We start from the raw sequence: 7,983 nt of genomic DNA on the forward strand, positions 1-7,983 counted from the left end.
GGACACAATCAACAAGTGAAAAGGTAGCCTATGGAATGGGATAAAATATTTGCAAATCATATATCTGATAAAGGATTAACACCCATAATATAACAAGAACTACAACTCATCATCAGCAACAACAAAACCCCCATATAACCCAATTAAAAAATGGGCAAATAACTTGAAGAGACATTTCTCCAAAGATGATATACAGATGACCAACAAACATATGAAAAGATGCTCACCATCACTAATTATTAGAGAAATGTAAATCAAAACCACAATGAGATACCACCTTACACACATTCGGATAGCTACTGTAAACAGATCTGAAACTAGACTATAGCAAGTGTTGGCGAGGATGTGGAGAACCCTGGTTCATTGTTGGCGGAAAAGTAAAATGGTGTAGCTGCTATGGAAAACAGTATAGAGTTTCCTCAAAAATTAAAAATAGAACTACCATATGACCCAGCTATTCTGCTTCTGGGTACATAACCAAAAGAACTGAAAGCAGAATTTCAGAGATATTTGCACCCTCATATTTGTTGCAGCATTATTCACAATAGCTAAGATTTGAAATCACTCTAAATGTCCGCACACACATACATATACACATGCACACAATGGAATATTATTCGACTTTAAAACAGAAGGGACTTCTTTCACATGCTACAATGTGGATGAACTTCGAGGACATTATTTTAAGTGAAATATGCCAATCACAAAATGGCAAATACTAAATGGTTCTACTTATATAAGGTATCTAAAGTTAGTCAAATTCATGGAAACAGAATAAAATGGTAGTTGCCAGTGTCTGTGGGGAGAGAGAAATAGGGAGTTGGTTAAAAAGTATAGAGTTTCAGTTTTTTAAGATGAAAAAGTTCAGGAGATCTGTTACACAACAATGTGAATGTATTTAACACTACTGAACTCTACAGTTAAAATGGTTAAGATGGTAAATTTTATGCTACGAGGTTTTCACCACAATTAATACAATTAATTTTTAAAAAGACTCAATAAATATGAATCGAGTGCTTTTCACTGTGCTAGGTTGCTGCAGCCTGAGGGAGCGTGACTTCGAAGAGCTAAAGGCCAGATGGATCATGCAGGGCCATTTGGGTGAAACGAGGAGAAGCCACTGGAAATTTTAAAGCAGGGAAATAGAATGACTCCATTTATATTTTGACAATAGTGGTCTTGCTACTGTGTGGAAAATGGATTAGACGCATATAAAGATGCATGTTCATTACAATTACGCAAAAACATCCATATGACGGGAAAAACTAAAAGGAATAAGCTTATAGGTGACTCTTTTCCTCCATTAAAGTAAAATCTTGTTCTTGTCTTTTCTAACTCATAAAAAAGAATAGCCGGCAAAGCTATGCAATTTGAAATTTATAACAGAAGGAGAAGCTCGTTTAATTCATTTCTATACCTTTCTCTCACCTGGCTTATTTCTGCAAGTCATGCCAAGTAAAGTTCATTTCTTGGGCCGAGTGTCTCCTGTGCTGCCACCTAGTGGTAACTCCCAGGCTGTCAACGGAATTTATGATAACGCCAGTAACATTTTGTTTTATGTTAAATAATCACAACACGATCTAGGAATATGGTTCAAATTATTGTAGTAAATAACTTTAAAATATGTCTCTTCAATACTAGTCTTGATTGCAAGTGGTTGGAGGATGAACCTTGTGATCTTTTCAAACCTCTTCCAGCTCCCATTTATGTGGTTTAAATTGGAAGGAAAAAAAAAACAAAAAACTTTTGAAATTGAAAATTTTATATTAACATGGCATAACTCACCATAAGAAATTCTGTTGGCTTAGGTTTTTAAAAAAAATTTAATGTTTAATAATGAAAAGACACTAGAGGTTTTATAAAAGAATGATGATCTTTAGACATAGAGATGGCTAAATTTTTTAAGTTCACATATTCAATATTTTCTTTGCTAATTTTTTATTTTGCAATAAGAAACTTCCTAAAATAGAAGATCAGATAATCCACAGGGACCAAAAATGCTACATTTTGATTTAAAAGTATATAACATTTTAATATAAGAAAATCTGTAATGCTTGCTAATTAACAAATCTTAAATAAATATGATATGAAATAAGGCTTTTATCCCATAATTTGAAACTATTTTGTAATTAATGGGAAATATTAATTTTTTTTTCAGAAATAAAAATAGACCATACACATCAAATCAATGTAAGATATTTCAAAATCTTACCTCGTGCATCTAGGATTTTTCCCTTTGTTTTTCCTTTTTACTTATTGATTGTAAAGACAGGCAAAATTTTCTACTTTTTAAATTCTCAAATGATGTTCAAACTTATGAATGAATCCATATTTTATGAAAAACAGAGAAGGGCTTTGAACTCAGATTGCCTGCTTCTAGTTCCAACTATGACCTTTCTAGGTCCCTGTTTCTTGGACCAATGAGTCTAACAGTCCTCATCTGCAAAATGGGATAAAAACCCTATCAAATTATAGAGGTTTTGAACGATTAAATGAAATAATGCATACAAGGCACTTATAGTGCCGGGTACATAAGAAGTGCTCAAGTAATCTTAGCTAACATTATTATAAGTGAAGAAAATCTATGCTAATGAAATAGGTGTATAATTATCAAAGCACCATTACTCAAATTTGATTCCTCACCAGATCAGCGGTGTGTGGTTTCTTTAAAGTGTGTGTGTGTGTGTGTGTAATGATTGACATCTACCTCTAATAACTTTTATTTAGGAGTTGGTATTTTGAAGAAATGATGAACACATGTAAATGTCAGAGTCTGTTCTTCCTTAGATATCGCTTTTGTACAGAGTGTTCAGAATACAAACAAGAAACTGAACTTGACCCAGAGTAAGACCTATTATAAAGTTTAAGTTAAAAAGATATGTTTAATTCAAATTTTTCATAAAGTTTATACTTACTCCAAAATATTTAAAATCATTTCTTGTACATTCATGCCTGTTAAGTAAAACTTTAATAACTCTTGAATTAACCATTTTTTTGTTGAAATTTAACAATTCTTTTAACAAACAAGCCTTCTAAATACCAACTTAGGTTTTCTATTTGGTATTTACTTTTCATTGATTGCTGCCTACTAGATTTTTTAACTGGGGAAACAGAACAATTGAAGAATCTTTTATGATATGTGGTACCAGAAGTAAAAATACATTTACAAATTAAGTACAAAAATCAGAGGGAGATAGAAAACAGCTCAGAATCAGGAGCAGAGTGAGGAAGTCATGTATGGAAAGTTCCAGAAAGTGGTATGTTAGTGAAGATCTGGAATGTTGGCAAGACTGTCATGGACTGAGTGAAATTTTGACCCAGGGTCAGCCTGGTCAGAATAGGCTTGATGGACAGCAAAGATGGTGTCTCTGCTCGACCCTGAGAAAAGGGATGAGTGGTCAAGATATCCAAGCAGGGAAGATGGAATGGGCAGAAATGCAGAATCTGACGTATATATGGTGTCATTTGGCCAAAGGTTTGGGTGGTGCCTCTGCTAAACAGCAGAGTTGATCCAAGTTTTCTGACCTAGACTCGGTGCTCCTGAAGTCAGGGATGCACAGCTTATGGAGAGAGCTGCTGTGTTCCACTCATTTAGCCAACATATGTTTATTTAGCTTATTATGTAGCAGACGCCATTCTACACACTAAGGAACATCACATAGTCCTTGACTTAAGTTGTTTGGTGAGTTGCTTTATCTTTCTAAGCCTCAGGTCCCTTATCCATAAAAGGGAGGCACTAACAAAGCCTATTTCATTTGGGTTATTATGTGATTTACATGACATGCCAGCCCAGTTCTTAGCATAATTCTGGTTCATGGGAAGTACATAGTATTAGCTATTGGGAGGAAAACACAGGTGTAGGATATATGGGTAACAGTCTAGTTATGGGGAAGCCAAAGAAGATGCAACATAAGACAAGGCCCAAAGAAGTTAGCTTGATAAAGGAATAGGGGAGAAGCAGCTAGTTCTGGAGAAGTCTAGAGGTAAATGAATAAAAGGCATGTTGAGGGAACTAAAAATAATAGATAAATGAACATAAAATGGAGTCTGGGGTGATCAGCAGGGCTTTAATTATGTGAGGTCATATATGTTATAAAGTTCTTCAAACTCACCAGGCACACCTGCCTCACAGGCATTGGCCCGATGTTCCCTCTGCCCAGAATGCTGTTCCTCCAGATACACACACACACCTCTTTCCCTTACTTCCTTCAGGCCTTTGCTCAGCTGTCCCCATATCGGAGAGGTCTTCCTTGACCACCCTTTATTAAATAGGGTTTACGCAGTACAGGACACTGGTAAGATACGTAGATTCAGGAGTTGACTGCTGTGATTGGCATCCTAGCTCTGCCCCTTTCCTGTAGCAAGTTACTTAACCTCTTTATGTTTTGGTTTCCAACGTGTAAAATGTGAATGATGATAGTATTGATGCAGAGGGTGTCATAAGGATGAAGTGAATTAATAGGAGTAGAGCCCTGAAAAGAATATTACAATTATTCCAAATAATAATTGAGACATGCAGTAGAGGCCATTCCACAGGTAAAGTCACCACCACTATCACTCTTCTCAATGCTTGGGAAGCTGCTAGAACCGAGAGTTCCATGGAGCGGCGGGGGGCCGGGGGGGGGGATTTTTGTTTTGTAGTTAGGAAATATATAAGCACATCAAAAATATATATAGAATTATATGGCGAACACCTGTACACTCACCATCGGCTTAAGAACTAAAATGTTACCAATACAATTGAAGTGTCTTATTTGGGTTTTGATTTGTTATTGTCTTACATCAGCTTCTTCCAAGTGAGCCACTTGGAAGGTGCTTTTGCAGGTGTTATGTGGGGAAAAGGTGAGGGAATCAGATTCAAATTAGTTTGCAAAGTGTAATTTAGTAATATCAAATAAAGCTATTTTCTGTAGGGTTACTCAAAGCCTCCCAAACTGAACACAGGACACCCTTTTTATGCCATGTCTTTTGAGATTATGTTTCATGTGAAATATTTTTAGAAACAGGAATCTGTGTTATACTACAGCATCAACTCCAAAAGTACTAGTAATCTGATCATTTTCTCATTTTTCAAAGAGGATGGATTAATTTTAAAAACTGAGTAAAAAATAGGGCTTACTGATTAGTAATCTTGGTGCCAAGATCAGAGCTAAATGGGCAGTTCGACTTTGATAACCAGAGAGGACTTTATGGCCTGATTATTTACATTCCAGTTTTCTCCATAGTCTTGGTATTTTATTCTATCTACATTTTCTCTGGTCTTGATATTTTATTATATTTAATTGTCATTGTATGTCATGTGTTATTATAATCTCTCTCAAATCCCTTGTGGAACAAGTCACGGAATAAATTTGTTAAGCTCAAATGAAGTATACCTAATTGTCTTCACCCCCAAATGCTAAATTTCACAGTGCTGATTTAATGACTGTTGAACATTTCTTTTGTTTCTTTCCGAATTTAACATTGATTAATGCTGATATTAGGCCATTTGTATTGACGTAAGCCAAAAGCTGGACTATAGCCACACCATATTTATAAATTCAATCATTTCAAGATCATGTTGTGGTAGAAGTCAAGGTCAGTGATGATCTGATGGATTGGAAGATGGGTGGGAAAAAGTTCTTGGAGCAATTGGTCCTTGAGCTGTGATTTAAACAGGAGAAACTTGTGGTTTAGCGGTTGTTCCATAGATATGGAAAAATTCAAGCAAAGGCTCACAGCCAGGAGAGGAAGACCAGTGGAAGGAACCACATGACAGTAAATTTAGTTGGTCTGGAAGGTGAAGGCTAGGTTAGAGTAGGAGGTGAAAACAGAAAGCGGGTTAAGCTGGGAGAAACTTTTGAAAGAAATACTTGGAAATTTGTGTTTGACTCAAAGTATAATAGGAAATCAATATAAGGTTACAATTCATTAGGAGATACGGTCAAAATGATGAACAAGGGCAAGAAAAAGAGAAAGGGAATGACTTTAGAAATTGTAGCTTTATGAGCATAATTTAGATACTAGTAAATCTTTATTATCAAGTCTTTTTTGAAAACAAGTAAACTATTTGTTGAATGGTGAGTGAACAAATGGTTATGCCAATAGGGGTAGGTAATTCAGCTTATAGAACTCAAATAACAAGGTAATTTTCTAATCAGGAGAGTGGTTTCCTGTAGGAAAGTCAAGAGGAACAACACAACAACAGCAACAATGTATATCTACACACACACACACACACACACACACACACACACACATTTTTTTGTATTAGGCACAGCTCTGACAAATCTACAGTAAAGAGATGAGGTAAACAACATTTTTGCCAGTAGGGAAATTAAAATCTAGAGGTAACCATTCATACTCACTCGATAAATTCTTACTACACAGCTCATGCTGGCCAGGCTACGCTATGTGCTAGGGGTGGAACAAAAGATACAGTTCTCATGGAGTTTGCAGTCTATTGGGATATAGAGAAATAGACAGGTGAATCAAATACACTGTGAAAAGAATGGCTAGCTTTGGCTGTCTGTCCTTTCCCTTCAGGCTTCTAGCTGTGCAGGGTGTGTTTCCAAAACTCAGGGAAGTATGATCGTGATTGAAGGAGTATTTTGATAAGCATCTTAAAGTGGGGTGAGATCTGCAAGGGGCATCTTTAATAATGATAATGGATCAGTAAATTGCATTCTAAGTAGGCAGAGGCTGGTTATCTTCAGGGTTTTTCTTTTGCTTAACTGCGAGTGCAGATCTGATGCTGTGGCAGAACTATTCACAGGCAACAGAAGAGAAACCAACTGCCGGCTACCTCAGTAGTTTTCCCCTCTCTGCTCTTTTCCCACAAAGCATATGGCTTCTCCTCTATATAAATAAAATACTTATTGATTCGAAGAGGTGCCCATTGTCGGCTCATTTTTCTTGGTCTTGATTCCATTCTGCATTGTGCTATAGGAGCATATGAGTGGGGCACTCTGATGGTTAATTTTATGTGACAACTTGAGTGGGCTATGAGGTGCCCATATACTGTCTATGAGAGTGCTTTTGGATAAGATTAACATTTGAATTGGTAGACTGAGTAAAGCAGATTGCCCTCCCCAGTGTGGGTGGGCCTCATCCAATCTGTTGAAGGCCTGAATAGAATAAAAGTCTGAGTAAGAAAGAATTCTTTCTCTTTGCTTGACTGTGTTCAAGTTGGGATATTGGTCTTCTCCTGCCTTCAGTCTTGGACTAGAACTTACACCGTTAGCTTTCCTGGTCCTCAGGCCTTTGATCTCAGATTAGAGCTGCACCATCAGTTCTCTTGGGTCTCTAGGTTGCTGACCGTAGATCTTAGACTTAGTCTCCGTAATCATGTAATTCTACATAGTAAATCTCTCTCAGATCAGAAAAGTCAGGCCTGTTTTTTCAGAACCCTTTTAGATCCAAATGACAGAACCTAATCAAACTAGTTTAAGAAAAAGATTGCTCCTCCTCTACCCACTCCCCCACCCCTGGCCCCATATAACTAAGAACCTTAGGAATCTGGGGCACGGACCATAATTTCGGGGTTATCTCTTTTCCTCTCTTGTTTTTGCTTCTCTTTGTAACTTGTCTTCTTTATCTCCTATATTGGACGTCTTCCTTCATACAGCTGGGAGCGGGGGAGATGACGAACACAAGAGAAATGTAGATATTTTTCTTACAACTCAAGATTGCAAAAGAAGTAAGAACATCGTTCCCATAATGCTCAGTAGAATGTCCGGGGAGAAAATCTGATTGGCAGGTTTTTTTTATGTGCCTATCCATAAACCAGTCATTATGGTCAGAGATAATAAAGTTCTCTGTTTGACTAAGTTTGGGTCATTTGCCTACTTGCTGGACTTATGTTAAAATTATGTTAACTCTCCTGTCCCCTCCAAAAACACATGGAATGGACAAAGGGTAAATCCCTCATGTGGAAGATAATGGTGTTACGAGATAATCTTTTAAAAATGATAACTGGTAATGATATATAAATGAACATGTGTT

The sequence above is a fragment of the Pteropus vampyrus genome, unplaced genomic scaffold (genome assembly GCF_000151845.1).
Source record: "Pteropus vampyrus isolate Shadow unplaced genomic scaffold, Pvam_2.0 Scaffold82, whole genome shotgun sequence".
Classification (NCBI taxonomy): Eukaryota; Metazoa; Chordata; class Mammalia; order Chiroptera; family Pteropodidae; genus Pteropus; species Pteropus vampyrus.